At 47.3% G+C, this 21,919-nt stretch overlaps 1 protein-coding gene across 1 annotated transcript in view; it reads right to left on the reverse strand.

The window, feature by feature from the left end:
- The window catches only part of LOC132386722 (sialic acid-binding Ig-like lectin 12), a gene marked incomplete at its 3' end in the record, with an annotated part of 67,237 nt that overhangs the window by 22,254 nt on the left and 23,064 nt on the right, over window positions 1–21,919 (reverse strand). The gene's annotated exons all lie outside the window — the stretch shown is intronic.

Consider the following 21,919-nt stretch of genomic DNA (forward strand, 5'->3'; position numbering starts at 1 on the left):
AGTATCTCCCCTCTGACAGTGTGATGTCTCTCAGTATCTCCCCTCTGACAGTGTGATGTCTCTCACTATCTCCCATCTGACAGTGTGATGTCTCTCAGTATCTGCCCTCTGACAGTGTGATGTATCTCAGTATCTCCCCTCTGACAGTGTGATGTCTCGCAGTATCTCCCCTCTGACAGTGTGATGTCTCTCAGTATCTCCCATCTGACAGTGTGATGTATCTCAGTATCTCCACTCTGACAGTGTGATGTTTCTCAGTATCTCCCCTCTGACAGTGTGATGTCTCTCAGTATCTCCCCTCTGACAGTGTGATGTGTCTCAGTATCTCCCCTCTGACAGTGTGATGTCTCTCAGTATCTGCCCTCTGACAGTGTGATGTATCTCAGTATCTTCCCTCTGACAGTGTGATGTATCTCAGTATCTCCCCTCTGACAGTGTGATGTATCTCAGTATCTCCCCTCTGACAGTGTGATGTCTCTCAGTATCTCCCATCTGACAGTGTGATGTGTCTCCGTATCTCCCCTCTGACAGTGAGATGTCTCTCAGTATCTCCCATCTGACAGTGTGATGTCTCTCAGTATCTCCCCTCTGACAGTGTGATGTCTCTCAGTATCTCCCATCTGACAGTGTGATGTGTCTCAGTATCTCCCCTCTGACAGTGTGATGTCTCTCAGTATCTGCCCTCTGACAGTGTGATGTATCTCAGTATCTTCCCTCTGACAGTGTGATGTATCTCAGTATCTCCCCTCTGACAGTGTGATGTATCTCAGTATCTCCCCTCTGACAGTGTGATGTCTCTCAGTATCTCCCATCTGACAGTGTGATGTGTCTCAGTATCTCCCCTCTGACAGTGAGATGTCTCTCAGTATCTCCCATCTGACAGTGTGATGTCTCTCAGTATCTCCCCTCTGACAGTGTGTTGTCTCTCAGTATCTCCCATCTGACAGTGTGATGTGTCTCAGTATCTCCCCTCTGACAGTGTGATGTCTCTCAGTATCTGCCCTCTGACAGTGTGATGTATCTCAGTATCTTCCCTCTGACAGTGTGATGTATCTCAGTATCTCCCCTCTGACAGTGTGATGTCTCTCAGTATCTCCCATCTGACAGTGTGATGTGTCTCAGTATCTCCCCTCTGACAGTGTGATGTCTCTCAGTATCTGCCCTCTGACAGTGTGATGTCTCTCAGTATCTCCCCTCTGACAGTGTGATGTCTCTCAGTATCTCCCATCTGACAGTGTGATGTATCTCAGTATCTCCCCTCTGACAGTGTGATGTATCTCAGTATCTCCCCTCTGACAGTGTGATGTCTCTCAGTATCACCCCTCTGACAGTGTGATGTATCTCAGTATCTCCCCTCTGACAGTGTGATGTCTCTCTCTATCTCCCCTCTGACAGTGTGATGTATCTCAGTATCTCCCCTCTGACAGTGTGATGTCTCTCTCTATCTCCCCTCTGACAGTGTGATGTCTCTCAGTATCTCCCCTCTGACAGTGTGATGTATCTCAGTATCTCCCCTCTGACAGTGTGATGTATCTCAGTATCTCCCCTCTGACAGTGTGATGTCTCTCAGTATCACCCCTCTGACAGTGTGATGTATCTCAGTATCTCCCCTCTGACAGTGTGATGTCTCTCTCTATCTCCCCTCTGACAGTGTGATGTATCTCAGTATCTCCCCTCTGACAGTGTGATGTCTCTCTCTATCTCCCCTCTGACAGTGTGATGTCTCTCAGTATCTCCCCTCTGACAGTGTGATGTATCTCAGTATCTCCCCTCTGACAGTGTGATGTATCTCAGTATCTCCCCTCTGACAGTGTGATGTATCTCAGTATCTCCCCTCTGACAGTGTGATGTATCTCAGTATCTCCCCTCTGACAGTGTGATGTCTCTCAGTATCTCCCCTCTGACAGTGTGATGTCTCTCAGTATCTCCCCACGGACAGTGTGATGTCTCTCAGTATCACCCCTCTGACAGTGTGATGTATCTCAGTATCTCCCCTCCGGCAGTGTGATGTCTCTCAGTAACTCCCCTCTGACAGTGTGATGTATCTCGGTATCTCCCTCTGACAGTGTGATGTATCTCAGTATCTCCCCTCTGACAGTGTGATGTATCTCAGTATCTCCCCTCTGACAGTGTGATTTATCTCAGTAACTCCCCTCTGACAGTGTGATGTATCTCAGTATCTCCCCTCTGACAGTGTGATGTATCTCAGTATCTCCCCTCTGACAGTGTGATGTCTCTCAGTATCTCCCCTCTGACAGTGTGATGTCTCTCAGTATCTCCCATCTGACAGTGTGATGTGTCTCAGTATCTCCCCTCTGACAGTGAGATGTCTCTCAGTATCTCCCATCTGACAGTGTGATGTATCTCAGTATCTCCCCTCTGACAGTGTGATGTCTCTCAGTATCTCCCATCTGACAGTGTGATGTGTCTCAGTATCTCCCCTCTGACAGTGTGATGTCTCTCAGTATCTGCCCTCTGACAGTGTGATGTATCTCAGTATCTCCCCTCTGACAGTGTGATGTATCTCAGTATCTCCCCTCTGACAGTGTGATGTTTCTCAGTATCTCCCCTCTGACAGTGTGATGTATCTCAGTATCTCCCCTCTGACAGTGTGATGTATCTCAGTATCTCCCATCTGACAGTGTGATGTGTCTCAGTATCTCCCCTCTGACAGTGTGATGTCTCTCAGTATCTGCCCTCTGACAGTGTGATGTATCTCAGTATCTCCCCTCTGACAGTGTGATGTATCTCAGTATCTCCCCTCTGACAGTGTGATGTTTCTCAGTATCTCCCCTCTGACAGTGTGGTGTATCTCAGTATCTCCCCTCTGACAGTGTGATGTATCTCAGTATCTCCCCTCTGACAGTGTGATGTATCTCAGTATCTCCCATCTGACAGTGTGATGTGTCTCAGTATCTCCCCTCTGACAGTGTGATGTCTCTCAGTATCTGCCCTCTGACAGTGTGATGTCTCTCAGTATCTCCCCTCTGACAGTGTGATGTATCTCAGTATCTCACCTCTGACAGTGTGATGTATCTCAGTATCTCACCTCTGACAGTGTGATGTATCTCAGTATCTCCCCTCTGACAGTGTGATGTCTCTCAGTATCTCTCCTCTGACAGTGTGATGTATCTCTCTATCTACCCTCTGACAGTGTGATGTATCTCAGTAACTCCCCTCTGACAGTGTGATGTATCTCAGTATCTCCCCTCTGACAGTGTGATGTATCTCAGTATCTCCCCTCTGACAGTGTGATGTATCTCAGTATCTCCCCTCTGACAGTGTGATGTATCTCTCTATCTCCCCTCTGACAGTGTGATGTCTCTCAGTATCACCCCTCTGACAGTGTGACGTATCTCAGTATCTCCCCTCTGACAGTGTGATGTATCTCAGTATCTCCCCTCTGTCAGTGTAATGTATCTCTCTATCTACCCTCTGACAGTGTGATGTATCTCAGTATCTCCCCTCTGACAGTGTGATGTATCTCAGTATCTCCCTCTGACAGTGTGATGTATCTCAGTAACTCCCCTCTGACAGTGTGATGTATCTCAGTATCTCCCCTCCGGCAGTGTGATGTCTCTCAGTATCTCCCCTCTGACAGTGTGATGTATCTCGGTATCTCCCTCTGACAGTGTGATGTATCTCAGTATCTCCCCTCTGACAGTGTGATGTATCTCAGTATCTCCCCTCTGACAGTGTGATGTATCTCAGTAACTCCCCTCTGACAGTGTGATGTATCTCAGTATCTCCCCTCTGACAGTTCGATTTATCTCAGTATCTCCCCTCTGACAGTCTGATTTATCTCAGTATCTCCCCTCTGACAGTGTGATGTCTCTCAGTATCTCCCCTCTGACAGTGTGATGTATCTCAGTATCTCCCCTCTGACAGTGTGATGTATCTCAGTATCTCCCCTCTGACAGTGTGATGTCTCTCAGTATCTCCCCTCTGACAGTGTGATGTATCTCTCTATCTACCCTCTGACAGTGTGATGTATCTCAGTAACTCCCCTCTGACAGTGTGATGTATCTCAGTATCTCCCCTCTGACAGTGTGATGTATCTCAGTATCTCCCCTCTGACAGTGTGATGTATCTCAGTATCTCCCCTCTGACAGTGTGATGTATCTCAGTATCTCCCCTCTGACAGTGTGATGTCTCTCAGTATCACCCCTCTGACAGTGTGACGTATCTCAGTATCTCCGCTCTGTCAGTGTAATGTATCTCTCTATCTACCCTCTGACAGTGTGATGTATCTCAGTATCTCCCCTCTGACAGTGTGATGTATCTCAGTATCTCCCTCTGACAGTGTGATGTATCTCAGTAACTCCCCTCTGACAGTGTGATGTATCTCAGTATCTCCCCTCCGGCAGTGTGATGTCTCTCAGTATCTCCCCTCTGACAGTGTGATGTATCTCGGTATCTCCCTCTGACAGTGTGATGTATTTCAGTATCTCCCCTCTGACAGTGTGATGTATCTCAGTATCTCCCCTCTGACAGTGTGATGTATCTCAGTAACTCCCCTCTGACAGTGTGATGTATCTCAGTATCTCCCCTCTGACAGTGTGATGTGTCTCAGTATCTCCCCTCTGACAGTGTGATGTCTCTCAGTATCTGCCCTCTGACAGTGTGATGTATCTCAGTATCTCCCCTCTGACAGTGTGATGTATCTCAGTATCTCCCCTCTGACAGTGTGATGTCTCTCAGTATCTCCCCTCTGACAGTGTGATGTCTCTCAGTATCTCCCATCTGACAGTGTGATGTGTCTAAGTATCTCCCCTCTGACAGTGTGATGTCTCTCAGTATCTGCCCTCTGACAGTGTGATGTCTCTCAGTATCTCCCCTCTGACAGTGTGATGTCTCTCAGTATCTCCCATCTGAGAGTGTGATGTATCTCAGTATCTCCCCTCTGACAGTGTGATGTATCTCAGTATCTCCCCTCTGACAGTGTGATGTCTCTCAGTATCACCCCTCTGACAGTGTGATGTATCTCAGTATCTCCCCTCTGACAGTGTGATGTCTCTCTCTATCTCCCCTCTGACAGTGTGATGTATCTCAGTATCTCCCCTCTGACAGTGTGATGTCTCTCTCTATCTCCCCTCTGACAGTGTGATGTATCTCAGTATCTCCCCTCTGACAGTGTGATGTCTCTCAGTATCTCCCCTCTGACAGCGTGATGTATCTCAGTATCTCCCCTCTGACATTGTGATGTATCTCTCTATCTACCCTCTGACAGTGTGATGTATCTCAGTATCTCCCCTCTGACAGTGTGATGTATCTCAGTATCTCCCCTCTGACAGTGTGATGTATCTCAGTAACTCCCCTCTGACAGTGTGATGTATCTCAGTATCGCCCCTCTGACAGTTCGATTTATCTCCGTATCTCCCCTCTGACAGTCTGATTTATCTCAGTATCTCCCCTCTGACAGTGTGATGTATCTCAGTATCTCCCCTCTGACAGTGTGATGTCTCTCAGTATCTCCCCTCTGACTGTGTGATGTATCTCAGTATCTACCCTCTGTCAGTGTGATGTCTCTCAGTATCTCCCCTCTGACAGTGTGATGTATCTCAGTATCTCCCCTCTGACAGTGTGATGTATCTCTCTATCTACCCTCTGACAGTGTGATGTAAATCAGTATCTCCCCTCTGACTGTGTGATGTATCTCAGTATCTCCCCTCTGACAGTGTGATGTATCTCAGTATCTCCCCTCTGACAGTGTGATGTATCTCAGTATCTCCCCTCTGACAGTGTGATGTATCTCAGTATCTCCCCTCTGACTGTGTGATGTATCTCAGTATCTCCCCTCTGACAGTGTGATGTATCTCAGTATCTCCCCTCTGACAGTGTGATGTATCTCAGTATCACCCCTCTGACAGTCTGATGTATCTCAGTATCTCCCCTCCGGCAGTGTGATGTATCTCAGTATCTCCTCTCTGACAGTGTGATGTATCTCAGTATCTCCCCTCTGACAGTGTGATGTATCTCAGTATCTCCCCTCTGACAGTGTGATGTATCTCAGTATCTCCCCTCTGACAGTGTGATGTATCTCAGTATCTACCCTCTGACAGTGTGATGTATCTCAGTATCTCCCCTCTGACAGTTCGATTTATCTCAGTATCTCCCCTCTGACAGTCTGATTTATCTCAGTATCTCCCATCTGACAGTGTGATGTATCTCTGTATCTTCCCCTGACAGTGTGATGTCTCTCAGTATCTCCCATCTGACAGTGTGATGTATCTCAGTATCTACCCTCTGACAGTGTGATGTATCTCAGTATCTCCCCTCTGACAGTCTGATGTATCTCAGTATCTCCCCTCTGACAGTGTGATGTATCTCAGTAACTCCCCTCTGACAGTGTGATGTATCTCAGTATCTACCCTCTGACAGTGTGATGTATCTCTCTATCTACCCTCTGACAGTGTGATGTATCTCAGTATCTCCCCTCTGACAGTGTGATGTATCTCAGTATCTCCCCTCTGACAGTGTGATGTCTCTCAGTATCACCCCTCTGACAGTCTGATGTAACTCTGTATCTCCCCTCCGGCAGTGTGATGTCTCTCAGTATCTCCCCTCTGACAGTGTGATGTATCTCAGTATCTCCCCTCTGACAGTGTGATGTATCTCAGTATCTCCCCTCTGACAGTGTGATGTATCTCGGTATCTCCCCTCTGACAGTGTGATGTATCTCAGTAACTCCCCTCTGACAGTGTGATGTATCTCAGTATCTCCCCTCTGACAGTTCGATTTATCTCAGTATCTCCCCTCTGACAGTGTGATGTATCTCAGTATCTCCCCTCTGTCAGTGTGATGTATCTCAGTATCTCCCCTCTGACTGTGTGATGTATCTCAGTATCTCCCCTCTGACAGTGTGATGTATCTCAGTATCTCCCCTCTGACAGTGTGATGTATCTCAGTATCTCCACTCTGACTGTGTGATGTATCTCAGTATCTCCCCTCTGACAGTGTGATGTATCTCAGTATCACCCCTCTGACAGTGTGATGTATCTCAGTATCTCCCCTCTGTCAGTGTGATGTATCTCAGTATCTCTGCTCTGACAATGTGATGTGTCTCAGTATCTCCCGTCTGACAGAGTGATGTATCTCAGTATCTCCCCTCTGACAGTGTGAGGTATCTCAGTATCTCCCCTATGACAGTGTGATGTCTCTCAGTATCTCCCTCTGACAGTGTGATATATCTCAGTATCTCCCCTCTGACAGTGTGAGGTATCTCAGTATCTCCCCTCTGACAGTGTGATGTATCTCTCTATCTACCCTCTGACAGTGTGATGTATCTCAGTATCTCCCCTCTGACAGTGTGAGGTATCTCAGTATCTCCCCTATGACAGTGTGATGTCTCTCAGTATCTCCCTCTGACAGTGTGATATATCTCAGTATCTCCCCTCTGACAGTGTGAGGTATCTCAGTATCTCCCCTCTGACAGTGTGATGTATCTCTCTATCTACCCTCTGACAGTGTGATGTATCTCAGTATCTCCCCTCTGACAGTGTGATGTATCTCAGTATCTCCCCTCTGACAGTGTGATGTCTCTCAGTATCACCCCTCTGACAGTGTGATGTATCTCAGTATCTCCCCTCTGACAGTGTGATGTCTCTCTCTATCTCCCCTCTGACAGTGTGATGTATCTCAGTATCTCCCCTCTGACAGTGTGATGTCTCTCTCTATCTCCCCTCTGACAGTGTGATGTATCTCAGTATCTCCCCTCTGACAGTGTGATGTATCTCAGTATCTCCCCTCTGACAGTGTGATGTCTCTCAGTATCTCCCCTCTGACAGTGTGATGTATCTCAGTAACTCCCCTCTGACAGTGTGATGTATCTCAGTATCTCCCCTCTGACAGTGTGATGTATCTCAGTATCTCCCCTCTGACAGTGTGATGTCTCTCAGTATCACCCCTCTGACAGTCTGATGTATCTCAGTATCTCCCCTCTGACAGTGTGATGTATCTCAGTATCTCCCCTCTGACAGTTTGATGTATCTCAGTATCTCCCCTCTGACAGTGTGATGTATCTCAGTATCTCCCCTCTGACAGTGTGATGTCTCTCAGTATCTCCCCTCTGACAGTGTGATGTATCTCTCTATCTACCCTCTGTCAGTGTGATGTATCTCAGTAACTCCCCTCTGACAGTGTGATGTATCTCAGTATCTCCCCTCTGACAGTGTGATGTATCTCAGTATCTCCCCTCTGACAGTGTGATGTCTCTCAGTATCTCCCCTCTGACAGTGTGATGTATCTCTCTATCTACCCTCTGTCAGTGTGATGTATCTCAGTAACTCCCCTCTGACAGTGTGATGTATCTCAGTATCTCCCCTCTGACAGTGTGATGTATCTCAGTATCTCCCCTCTGACAGTGTGATGTCTCTCAGTATCACCCCTCTGACAGTCTGATGTCTCTCAGTAACTCCCCTCTGACAGTGTGATGTATCTCGGTATCTCCCTCTGACAGTGTGATGTATCTCAGTATCTCCCCTCTGACAGTGTGATGTATCTCAGTATCTCCCCTCTGACAGTGTGATGTATCTCAGTAACTCCCCTCTGACAGTGTGATGTATCTCAGTATCTCCCCTCTGACAGTTGGATTTATCTCAGTATCTCCCCTCTGACAGTCTGATTTATCTCAGTATCTCCCCTCTGACAGTGTGATGTATCTCAGTATCTCCCCTCTGACAGTGTGATGTATCTCAGTATCTCCCCTCTGACAGTGTGATGTCTCTCAGTATCTCCCCTCTGACTGTGTGATGTATCTCAGTATCTACCCTCTGTCAGTGTGATGTATCTCAGTATCTCCCCTCTGACAGTGTGATGTATCACAGTATCTCCCCTCTGACAGTGTGATGTATCTCAGTATCTCCCCTCTGACAGTGTGATGTATCTCAGTATCTCCCCTCTGACTGTGTGATGTATCTCAGTATCTCCCCTCTGACAGTGTGATGTATCTCAGTATCTCCCCTCTGACAGTGTGATGTATCTCAGTATCTCCCCTCTGTCAGTGTGATGTATCTCAGTATCTCTGCTCTGACAATGTGATGTGTCTCAGTATCTCCCGTCTGACAGAGTGATGTATCTCAGTATCTCCCCTCTGACAGTGTGAGGTATCTCAGTATCTCCCCTATGACAGTGTGATGTCTCTCAGTATCTCCCTCTGACAGTGTGATATATCTCAGTATCTCCCCTCTGACAGTGTGAGGTATCTCAGTATCTCCCCTCTGACAGTGTGATGTATCTCTCTATCTACCCTCTGACAGTGTGATGTATCTCAGTATCTCCCCTCTGACAGTGTGATGTATCTCAGTATCTCCCCTCTGACAGTGTGATGTCTCTCTCTATCTCCCCTCTGACAGTGTGATGTATCTCAGTATCTCCCCTCTGACAGTGTGATGTCTCTCTCTATCTCCCCTCTGACAGTGTGATGTATCTCAGTATCTCCCCTCTGACAGTGTGATGTCTCTCAGTATCTCCCCTCTGACAGTGTGATGTATCTCAGTATCTCCCCTCTGACAGTGTGATGTATCTCAGTATCTCCCCTCTGACAGTTTGATGTATCTCAGTATCTCCCCTCTGACAGTGTGATGTATCTCAGTATCTCCCCTCTGACAGTGTGATGTATCTCAGTATCTCCCCTCTGATAGTGTGATGTATCTCAGTATCTCCCCTCTGACAGTGTGATGTCTCTCAGTATCACCCCTCTGACAGTCTGATGTATCTCAGTATCTCCCCTCTGACAGTCTGATGTATCTCAGTATCTCCCCTCTGACAGTTTGATGTATCTCAGTATCTCCCCTCTGACAGTGTGATGTATCTCAGTATCTCCCCTCTGACAGTGTGATGTCTCTCAGTATCTCCCCTCTGACAGTGTGGTGTATCTCTCTATCTACCCTCTGTCAGTGTGATGTATCTCAGTAACTCCCCTCTGACAGTGTGATGTATCTCAGTATCTCCCCTCTGACAGTGTGATGTATCTCAGTATCTCCCCTCTGACAGTGTGATGTCTCTCAGTATCTCCCCTCTGACAGTGTGATGTATCTCTCTATCTACCCTCTGTCAGTGTGATGTATCTCAGTAACTCCCCTCTGACAGTGTGATGTATCTCAGTATCTCCCCTCTGACAGTGTGATGTATCTCAGTATCTCCCCTCTGACAGTGTGATGTCTCTCAGTATCACCCCTCTGACAGTCTGATGTCTCTCAGTAACTCCCCTCTGACAGTGTGATGTATCTCGGTATCTCCCTCTGACAGTGTGATGTATCTCAGTATCTCCCCTCTGACAGTGTGATGTATCTCAGTATCTCCCCTCTGACAGTGTGATGTATCTCAGTAACTCCCCTCTGACAGTGTGATGTATCTCAGTATCTCCCCTCTGACAGTTCGATTTATCTCAGTATCTCCCCTCTGACAGTCTGATTTATCTCAGTATCTCCCCTCTGACAGTGTGATGTATCTCAGTATCTCCCCTCTGACAGTGTGATGTATCTCAGTATCTCCCCTCTGACAGTGTGATGTCTCTCAGTATCTCCCCTCTGACTGTGTGATGTATCTCAGTATCTACCCTCTGTCAGTGTGATGTATCTCAGTATCTCCCCTCTGACAGTGTGATGTATCTCAGTATCTCCCCTCTGACTGTGTGATGTATCTCAGTATCTACCCTCTGTCAGTGTGATGTATGTCAGTATCTCCCCTCTGACAGTGTGATGTATCTCAGTATCTCCCCTCTGACTGTGTGATGTATCTCAGTATCTCCCCTCTGTCAGTGTGATGTATCTCAGTATCTCCCCTCTGACAGTGTGATGTATCTCAGTATCTACCCTCTGACAGTGTGATGTATCTCAGTATCTCCCCTCTGACAGTGCGATGTATCTCAGTATCTCCCCTCTGACAGTTCGATTTATCTCAGTATCTCCCCTCTGACAGTCTGATTTATCTCAGTATCTCCCATCTGACAGTGTGATGTATCTCTGTATCTTCCCCTGACAGTGTGATGTATCTCAGTATCTCCCCTCTGACAGTCTGATGTATCTCAGTATCTCCCCTCTGACAGTGTGATGTATCTCAGTAACTCCCCTCTGACAGTGTGATGTATCTCAGTATCTACCCTCTGACAGTGTGATGTATCTCTCTATCTACCCTCTGACAGTGTGATGTATCTCAGTAACTCCCCTCTGACAGTGTGATGTATCTCAGTATCTCCCCTCTGACAGTGTGATGTATCTCAGTATCTCCCCTCTGACAGTGTGATGTCTCTCAGTATCTCCCCTCTGACAGTGTGATGTATCTCAGTATCTCCCCTCTGACAGTGTGATGTATCTCAGTATCTCCCCTCTGACAGTGTGATGTATCTCGGTATCTCCCCTCTGACAGTGTGATGTATCTCAGTAACTCCCCTCTGACAGTGTGATGTATCTCAGTATCTCCCCTCTGACAGTTCGATTTATCTCAGTATCTCCCCTCTGACAGTGTGATGTATCTCAGTATCTCCCCTCTGTCAGTGTGATGTATCTCAGTATCTCCCCTCTGACTGTGTGATGTATCTCAGTATCTCCCCTCTGACAGTGTGATGTATCTCAGTATCTCCCCTCTGTCAGTGTGATGTATCTCAGTATCTCCCCTCTGACAGTGTGACGTATCTCAGTCTCTCCCCTCTGACAGTGTGATGTCTCTCAGTATCTCCCCTCTGACAGTGATCGATCTCTCTATCTCCCCTCTGACAGTGTGATGTATCTCAGTATCTCCCCTCTGACAGTGTGATGTATCTCAGTATCTCCCCTCTGACAGTGTGATGTATCTCAGTATCTCCCCTCTGACAGCGTGATGTATCTCAGTATCTCCCCTCTGACAGTGTGATGTATCTCAGTATCTCCCCTCTGACAGTGTGTTGTATCTCAGTATCTCCCCTCTGACAGTGTGATGTATCTCAGTATCTCCCCTCTGACAGTGTGATGTATCTCAGTATCTCCCCTCTGACAGTGTGATGTATCTCATTATCTCCCCTCTGACAGTGATGTATCTCTCTATCTCCCCTCTGACAGTGTGATGTATCTCAGTATCTCCCCTCTGACAGTGTGATGTATCTCAGTATCTCCCCTCTGACAGTGTGATGTATCTCAGTATCTCCCCTCTGACAGTGTGATGTATCTCAGTATCTCCCCTCTGACAGTGTGATGTATCTCTGTATCTCCCCTCTGACAGTGTGATGTCTCGCAGTATCTCCCCTCTGACAGTGTGATGTATCTCAGTATCTACCCTCTGACAGTGTGATGTATCTCAGTATCTCCCCTCTGACAGTGTGATGTATCTCTCTATCTACCCTCTGACAGTGTGATGTATCTGAGTATCTCCCCTCTGACAGTGTGATGTCTCTCAGTATCTCCCCTCTGACAGTGTGATGTATCTCAGTATCTCCCCTCTGACAGTGTGATGTATCTCAGTATCTCCCCTCTGACAGTGTGATGTATCTCAGTATCTCCCCTCAGACAGTGTGATGTATCTCAGTATCTCCCCTCTGACAGTGTGATGTCTCTCAGTATCTCCCCTCTGACAGTGTGATGTATCTCAGTATCTCCCCTCTGACAGTGTGATGTATCTCAGTATCTCCCCTCTGACAGTGTGATGTATCTCTCTATCTACCCTCTGACAGTGTGATGTATCTCAGTATCTCCCCTCTGACAGTGTGATGTCTCTCAGTATCTCCCCTCTGAAAGGGTGATGTATCTCAGTATCTCCCCTCTGACAGTGTGATGTCTCTCAGTATCTCCCCTCTGACAGTGTGATGTATCTCTCTATCTCCCCTCTGACAGTGTGATGTATCTCAGTATCTCCCCTCTGACAGTGTGATGTATCTCTCTATCTCCCCTCTGACAGTGTAATGTATCTCTCTATCTCCCCTCTGACAGTGTGATGTATCTCAGTATCTCCCCTCTGACAGTGTGATGTATCTCAGTATCTCCCCTCTGACAGTGTGATGTATCTCTCTATCTACCCTCTGACAGTGTGATGTATCTCAGTATCTCCCCTCTGACAGTGTGATGTATCTCAGTATCTCCCCTCTGACAGTGTGATGTATCTCAGTATCTCCCCTCTGACAGTGTGATGTCTCTCAGTATCTCCCCTCTGACAGTGTGATGTATCTCAGTATCTACCCTCTGACAGTGTGATGTATCTCAGTATCTACCCTCTGACAGTGTGATGTATCTCAGTATCTACCCTCTGACAGTGTGATGTATCTCAGTATCTCCCCTCTGACAGTGTGATGTCTCTCAGTATCTCCCCTCTGACAGTGTGATGTATCTCAGTATCTCCCCTCTGTCAGTGTGATGTATCTCAGTATCTCCCCTCTGACAGTGTGATGTATCTCAGTATCTCCCCTCTGACAGTGTGATGTATCTCAGTATCTTCCCTCTGACTGTGTGATGTCTCTCAGTATCTCCCCTCTGACAGTGTGATGTCTCTCAGTATCTCCCCTCTGACAGTGTGATGTCTCTCAGTATCTCCCCTCTGACAGTGTGATGTATCTCAGTATCTCCCCTCTGACAGTGTGATGTATCTCAGTATCTCCCCTCTGACAGTGTGATGTATCTCAGTATCTCCCCTCAGACAGTGTGATGTATCTCAGTATCTCCCCTCTGACAGTGTGATGTCTCTCAGTATCTCCCCTCTGACAGTGTGATGTATCTCAGTATCTCCCCTCTGACAGTGTGATGTATCTCAGTATCTCCCCTCTGACAGTGTGATGTATCTCTCTATCTACCCTCTGACAGTGTGATGTATCTCAGTATCTCCCCTCTGACAGTGTGATGTCTCTCAGTATCTCCCCTCTGACAGTGTGATGTATCTCAGTATCTCCCCTCTGACATTGTGATGTCTCTCAGTATCTCCCCTCTGACAGTGTGATGTATCTCTCTATCTCCCCTCTGACAGTGTGATGTATCTCAGTATCTCCCCTCTGACAGTGTGATGTATCTCTCTATCTCCCCTCTGACAGTGTAATGTATCTCTCTATCTCCCCTCTGACAGTGTGATGTATCTCAGTATCTCCCCTCTGACAGTGTGATGTATCTCAGTATCTCCCCTCTGACAGTGTGATGTATCTCAGTATCTCCCCTCTGACAGTGTGATGTCTCTCAGTATCTCCCCTCTGACAGTGTGATGTATCTCAGTATCTACCCTCTGACAGTGTGATGTATCTCAGTATCTACCCTCTGACAGTATGATGTATCTCAGTATCTACCCTCTGACAGTGTGATGTATCTCAGTATCTCCCCTCTGACAGTGTGATGTATCTCAGTATCACCCCTCTGACAGTCTGATGTATCTCAGTATCTCCCCTCTGACAGTGTGATGTATCTCAGTATCTCCCCTCTGACAGTGTGATGTATCTCAGTATCTCCCTCTGACAGTGTGATGTATCTCCGTATCTCCCCTCTGTCAGTGTGATGTATCTCAGTATCTCCCCTCTGACAGTGTGATGTATCTCAGTATCTTCCCTCTGACTGTGTGATGTCTCTCAGTATCTCCCCTCTGACAGTGTGATGTATGCCAGTATCTCCCCTCTGTCAGTGTGATGTATCTCAGTATCTACCCTCTGACAGTGTGATCTATCTCAGTATCTCCCCTCTGTCAGTGTGATGTATCTCAGTATCTCCCCTCTGACAGTGTGATGTCTCTCAGTATCTCCCCTCTGACAGTATGATGTATCTCTCTATCTCCCCTCTGACAGTGTGATGTATCTCTCTATCTCCCCTCTGACAGTGTGATGTCTCTCAGTATCTCCCCTCTGACAGTGTGATGTATCTCAGTATCTCCCCTCTGTCAGTGTGATGTATCTCAGTATCTCCCCTCTGACAGTGTGATGTATCTCAGTATCTCCCCTCTGACAGTGTGATGTATCTCAGTATCTCCCCTCTGACAGTGTGATGTATCTCAGTATCTCCCCTCTGACTGTGTGATGTCTCTCAGTATCTCCCCTCTGACAGTGTGATGTATCTCAGTATCTCCCCTCTGACAGTGTGATGTATCTCAGTATCTACCCTCTGACAGTGTGATCTATCTCAGTATCTCCCCTCTGTCAGTGTGATGTATCTCAGTATCTCCCCTCTGACAGTGTGATGTCTCTCAGTATCTCCCCTCTGACAGTGTGATGTATCTCAGTATCTCCCCTCTGACAGTGTGATGTCTCTCAGTATCTCCCCTCTGACAGTGTGATGTATCTCAGTATCTCCCCTCTGTCAGTGTGATGTATCTCAGTATCTCCCCTCTGACAGTGTGATGTATCTCAGTATCTCCCCTCTGACAGTGTGATGTATCTCAGTATCTACCCTCTGACAGTGTGATGTATCTCAGTATCTCCCCTCTGTCAGTGTGATGTATCTCAGTATCTCCCCTCTGACAGTGTGATGTCTCTCAGTATCTCCCCTCTGTCAGTGTGATGTATCTCAGTATCTCCCCTCTGACAGTGTGATGTCTCTCAGTATCTCCCCTCTGACAGTGTGATGTATCTCTCTATCTCCCCTCTGACAGTGTGATGTATCTCTCTATCTCCCCTCTGACAGTGTGATGTATCTCAGTATCTCCCCTCTGACAGTGTGATGTCTGTCAGTATCTCCCCTCTGACAGTGTGATGTATCTCTCTATCTACCCTCTGACAGTGTGATGTATCTCAGTATCTCCCCTCTGTCAGTGTGATGTATCTCAGTATCTCCCCTCTGACAGTGTGATGTATCTCAGTATCTCCCCTCTGACAGTGTGATGTATCTCAGTATCTCCCCTCTGACAGTGTGATGTATCTCAGTATCTCCCCTCTGACAGTGTGATGTATCTCAGTAACTCCCCTCTGACAGTGTGATGTCTCTCTCTATCTCCCCTCTGACAGTCTGATGTATCTCAGTATCTCCCCTCTGACAGTGTGATGTCTCTCTCTATCTCCCCTCTGTCAGTGTGATGTATCTCAGTATCTCCCCTCTGACAGTGTGATGTATCTCAGTAACTCCCCTCTGACAGTGTGATGTCTCTCTCTATCTCCCCTCTGACAGTCTGATGTATCTCAGTATCTCCCCTCTGACAGTGTGATGTCTCTCTCTATCTCCCCTCTGTCAGTGTGATGTATCTCAGTATCTCCCCTCTGACAGTGTGATGTTTCTCAGTATCTCCCCTCTGACAGTGTGATGTCTCTCTCTATCTCCCCTCTGACAGTGTGATGTATCTCAGTATCTCCCCTCTGACAGTGTGATGTATCTCAGTATCTCCCCTCTGAAAGTGTGATGTCTCTCTCTATCTCCCCTCTGACAGTCTGATGTATCTCAGTATCTCCCCTCTGACAGTGTGATGTCTCTCTCTATCTCCCCTCTGTCAGTGTGATGTATCTCAGTATCTCCCCTCTGACAGTGTGATGTATCTCAGTATCTCCCCTCTGACAGTGTGATGTCTCTCTCTATCTCCCCTCTGACAGTGTGATGTATCTCAGTATCTCCCCTCTGACAGTATGATGTATCTCAGTATCTCCCCTCTGACAGTGTGATGTATCTCAGTAACTCCCCTCTGACAGTGTGATGTCTCTCTCTATCTCCCCTCTGACAGTGTGATGTATCTCAGTATCTCCCCTCTGACAGTGTGATGTATCTCAGTATCTCCACTCTGACAGTGTGTTGTATCTCAGTATCTCCCCTCTGACAGTGTGATGTATCTCAGTATCTCCCCTCTGACAGTGTGATGTCTCTCAGTATCTCCCCTCTGTCAGTGTGATGTATCTCAGTATCTCCCCTCTGACAGTGTGATGTATCTCAGTATCTCCCCTCTGACAGTGTGATGTATCTCAGTATCTCCCCTCTGACAGTGTGATGTATCTCAGTAACTCCCCTCTGACAGTGTGATGTCTCTCTCTATCTCCCCTCTGACAGTCTGATGTATCTCAGTATCTCCCCTCTGACAGTGTGATGTCTCTCTCTATCTCCCCTCTGTCAGTGTGATGTATCTCAGTATCTCCCCTCTGACAGTGTGATGTATCTCAGTATCTCCCCTCTGACAGTGTGATGTCTCTCTCTATCTCCCCTCTGACAGTGTGATGTATCTCAGTATCTCCCCTCTGACAGTATGATGTATCTCAGTATCTCCCCTCTGACAGTGTGATGTATCTCAGTAACTCCCCTCTGACAGTGTGATGTCTCTCTCTATCTCCCCTCTGACAGTGTGATGTATCTCAGTATCTCCCCTCTGACAGTTTGATGTATCTCAGTATCTCCCCTCTGACAGTGTGATGTATGCCAGTATCTCCCCTCTGTCAGTGTGATGTATCTCAGTATCTACCCTCTGACAGTGTGATCTATCTCAGTATCTCCCCTCTGTCAGTGTGATGTATCTCAGTATCTCCCCTCTGACAGTGTGATGTCTCTCAGTATCTCCCCTCTGACAGTGTGATGTATCTCTCTATCTCCCCTCTGACAGTGTGATGTATCTCTCTATCTCCCCTCTGACAGTGTGATGTCTCTCAGTATCTCCCCTCTGACAGTGTGATGTATCTCAGTATCTCCCCTCTGTCAGTGTGATGTATCTCAGTATCTCCCCTCTGACAGTGTGATGTATCTCAGTATCTCCCCTCTGACAGTGTGATGTATCTCAGTATCTCCCCTCTGACAGTGTGATGTATCTCAGTATCTCCCCTCTGACTGTGTGATGTCTCTCAGTATCTCCCCTCTGACAGTGTGATGTATCTCAGTATCTCCCCTCTGACAGTGTGATGTATCTCAGTATCTACCCTCTGACAGTGTGATCTATCTCAGTATCTCCCCTCTGTCAGTGTGATGTATCTCAGTATCTCCCCTCTGACAGTGTGATGTCTCTCAGTATCTCCCCTCTGACAGTGTGATGTATCTCAGTATCTCCCCTCTGACAGTGTGATGTCTCTCAGTATCTCCCCTCTGACAGTGTGATGTATCTCAGTATCTCCCCTCTGTCAGTGTGATGTATCTCAGTATCTCCCCTCTGACAGTGTGATGTATCTCAGTATCTCCCCTCTGACAGTGTGATGTATCTCAGTATCTACCCTCTGACAGTGTGATGTATCTCAGTATCTCCCCTCTGTCAGTGTGATGTATCTCAGTATCTCCCCTCTGACAGTGTGATGTCTCTCAGTATCTCCCCTCTGTCAGTGTGATGTATCTCAGTATCTCCCCTCTGACAGTGTGATGTCTCTCAGTATCTCCCCTCTGACAGTGTGATGTATCTCTCTATCTCCCCTCTGACAGTGTGATGTATCTCTCTATCTCCCCTCTGACAGTGTGATGTATCTCAGTATCTCCCCTCTGACAGTGTGATGTCTGTCAGTATCTCCCCTCTGACAGTGTGATGTATCTCTCTATCTACCCTCTGACAGTGTGATGTATCTCAGTATCTCCCCTCTGTCAGTGTGATGTATCTCAGTATCTCCCCTCTGACAGTGTGATGTATCTCAGTATCTCCCCTCTGACAGTGTGATGTATCTCAGTATCTCCCCTCTGACAGTGTGATGTATCTCAGTATCTCCCCTCTGACAGTGTGATGTATCTCAGTAACTCCCCTCTGACAGTGTGATGTCTCTCTCTATCTCCCCTCTGACAGTCTGATGTATCTCAGTATCTCCCCTCTGACAGTGTGATGTCTCTCTCTATCTCCCCTCTGTCAGTGTGATGTATCTCAGTATCTCCCCTCTGACAGTGTGATGTATCTCAGTAACTCCCCTCTGACAGTGTGATGTCTCTCTCTATCTCCCCTCTGACAGTCTGATGTATCTCAGTATCTCCCCTCTGACAGTGTGATGTCTCTCTCTATCTCCCCTCTGTCAGTGTGATGTATCTCAGTATCTCCCCTCTGACAGTGTGATGTTTCTCAGTATCTCCCCTCTGACAGTGTGATGTCTCTCTCTATCTCCCCTCTGACAGTGTGATGTATCTCAGTATCTCCCCTCTGACAGTGTGATGTATCTCAGTATCTCCCCTCTGAAAGTGTGATGTCTCTCTCTATCTCCCCTCTGACAGTCTGATGTATCTCAGTATCTCCCCTCTGACAGTGTGATGTCTCTCTCTATCTCCCCTCTGTCAGTGTGATGTATCTCAGTATCTCCCCTCTGACAGTGTGATGTATCTCAGTATCTCCCCTCTGACAGTGTGATGTCTCTCTCTATCTCCCCTCTGACAGTGTGATGTATCTCAGTATCTCCCCTCTGACAGTATGATGTATCTCAGTATCTCCCCTCTGACAGTGTGATGTATCTCAGTAACTCCCCTCTGACAGTGTGATGTCTCTCTCTATCTCCCCTCTGACAGTGTGATGTATCTCAGTATCTCCCCTCTGACAGTGTGATGTATCTCAGTATCTCCACTCTGACAGTGTGTTGTATCTCAGTATCTCCCCTCTGACAGTGTGATGTATCTCAGTATCTCCCCTCTGACAGTGTGATGTCTCTCAGTATCTCCCCTCTGTCAGTGTGATGTATCTCAGTATCTCCCCTCTGACAGTGTGATGTATCTCAGTATCTCCCCTCTGACAGTGTGATGTATCTCAGTATCTCCCCTCTGACAGTGTGATGTATCTCAGTAACTCCCCTCTGACAGTGTGATGTCTCTCTCTATCTCCCCTCTGACAGTCTGATGTATCTCAGTATCTCCCCTCTGACAGTGTGATGTCTCTCTCTATCTCCCCTCTGTCAGTGTGATGTATCTCAGTATCTCCCCTCTGACAGTGTGATGTATCTCAGTATCTCCCCTCTGACAGTGTGATGTCTCTCTCTATCTCCCCTCTGACAGTGTGATGTATCTCAGTATCTCCCCTCTGACAGTATGATGTATCTCAGTATCTCCCCTCTGACAGTGTGATGTATCTCAGTAACTCCCCTCTGACAGTGTGATGTCTCTCTCTATCTCCCCTCTGACAGTGTGATGTATCTCAGTATCTCCCCTCTGACAGTTTGATGTATCTCAGTATCTCCCCTCTGACAGTGTGATGTATCTCAGTATCTCCCCTCTGACAGTGTGATGTATCTCAGTATCTCCCCTCTGACAGTGTGATGTATCTCAGTATCTCCCCTCTGACAGTGTGACGTATCTCAGTATCTCCCCTCTGACAGTGTGATGTATCTCAGTATCTCCCCTCTGACAGTGTGATGTATCTCAGTATCTCCCCTCTGACAGTGTGATGTATCTCAGTATCTCCCCTCTGACAGTGTGATGTATCTCAGTATCTCCCCTCTGACAGTGTGATGTATCTCAGTATCTCCCCTCTGACAGTGTGATGTATCTCTCTATCCACCCTGTGACAGTGTGATGTATCTCAGTATCTCCCCTCTGACAGTGTGATGCATCTCAGTATCTCCCCTCTGACAGTGTGATGTATCTCAGTATCTCCCCTCTGACAGTGTGATGTATCTCAGTATCTCCCCTCTGACAGTGTGATGTATCTCAGTATCTCCCCTCTGACAGTGTGATGCATCTCAGTATCTCCCCACTGACACTGTGATGTATCTCAGTATCTCCCCTCTGACAGTGTGATGTATCTCAGTATCTCCCCTCTGACAGTGTGATGTATCTCAGTATCTACCCTCTGACAGTGTGATGTATCTCAGTATCTCCCCTCTGACAGTGTGATGTATCTCAGTATCTCCCCTCTGACAGTGTGATGTATCTCAGTAACTCCCGTCTGACAGTGTGATGTCTCTCTCTATCTCCCCTCTGACAGTGTGATGTCTCTCTCTATCTCCCCTCTGTCAGTGTGATGTATCTCAGTATCTCCCCTCTGACAGTGTGATGTATCTCAGTAACTCCCCTCTGACAGTGTGATGTCTCTCTCTATCTCCCCTCTGACAGTCTGATGTATCTCAGTATCTCCCCTCTGACAGTGTGATGTCTCTCTCTATCTCCCCTCTGTCAGTGTGATGTATCTCAGTATCTCCCCTCTGACAGTGTGATGTATCTCAGTATCTCCCCTCTGACAGTGTGATGTCTCTCTCTATCTCCCCTCTGACAGTGTGATGTATCTCAGTATCTCCCCTCTGACAGTGTGATGTATCTCAGTATCTCCCCTCTGACAGTGTGATGTCTCTCTCTATCTCCCCTCTGGCAGTCTGATGTATCTCAGTATCTCCCCTCTGACAGTGTGATGTCTCTCTCTATCTCCCCTCTGTCAGTGTGATGTATCTCAGTATCTCCCCTCTGACAGTGTGATGTATCTCAGTATCTCCCCTCTGACAGTGTGATGTCTCTCTCTATCTCCCCTCTGACAGTGTGATGTATCTCAGTATCTCCCCTCTGACAGTATGATGTATCTCAGTATCTCCCCTCTGACAGTGTGATGTATCTCAGTAACTCCCCTCTGACAGTGTGATGTCTCTCTCTATCTCCCCTCTGACAGTGTGATGTATCTCTCTATCCACCCTGTGACAGTGTGATGTATCTCAGTATCTCCCCTCTGACAGTGTGATGCATCTCAGTATCTCCCCTCTGACAGTGTGATGTATCTCAGTATCTCCCCTCTGACAGTGTGATGTATCTCAGTATCTCCCCTCTGACAGTGTGATGTATCTCAGTATCTCCCCTCTGACAGTGTGATGCATCTCAGTATCTCCCCTCTGACACTGTGATGTATCTCAGTATCTCCCCTCTGACAGTGTGATGCATCTCAGTATCTCCCCTCTGACAGTGTGATGTATCTCAGTATCTACCCTCTGACAGTGTGATGTATCTCAGTATCTCCCCTCTGACAGTGTGATGTATCTCAGTATCTCCCCTCTGACAGTGTGATGTATCTCAGTATCTCCCCTCTGACAGTGTGATGTATCTCAGTATCTCCCCTCTGACAGTGAGATGTATCTCAGTATCTCCCCTCTGACAGTCTGATGTATCTCAGTATCTCCCATCTGGTGGTTTACTCCTGTTCATAGCAGCATGGAGAC

This window comes from Hypanus sabinus, unplaced genomic scaffold (genome assembly GCF_030144855.1).
Source record: "Hypanus sabinus isolate sHypSab1 unplaced genomic scaffold, sHypSab1.hap1 scaffold_1272, whole genome shotgun sequence".
NCBI lineage: Eukaryota > Metazoa > Chordata > Chondrichthyes > Myliobatiformes > Dasyatidae > Hypanus > Hypanus sabinus.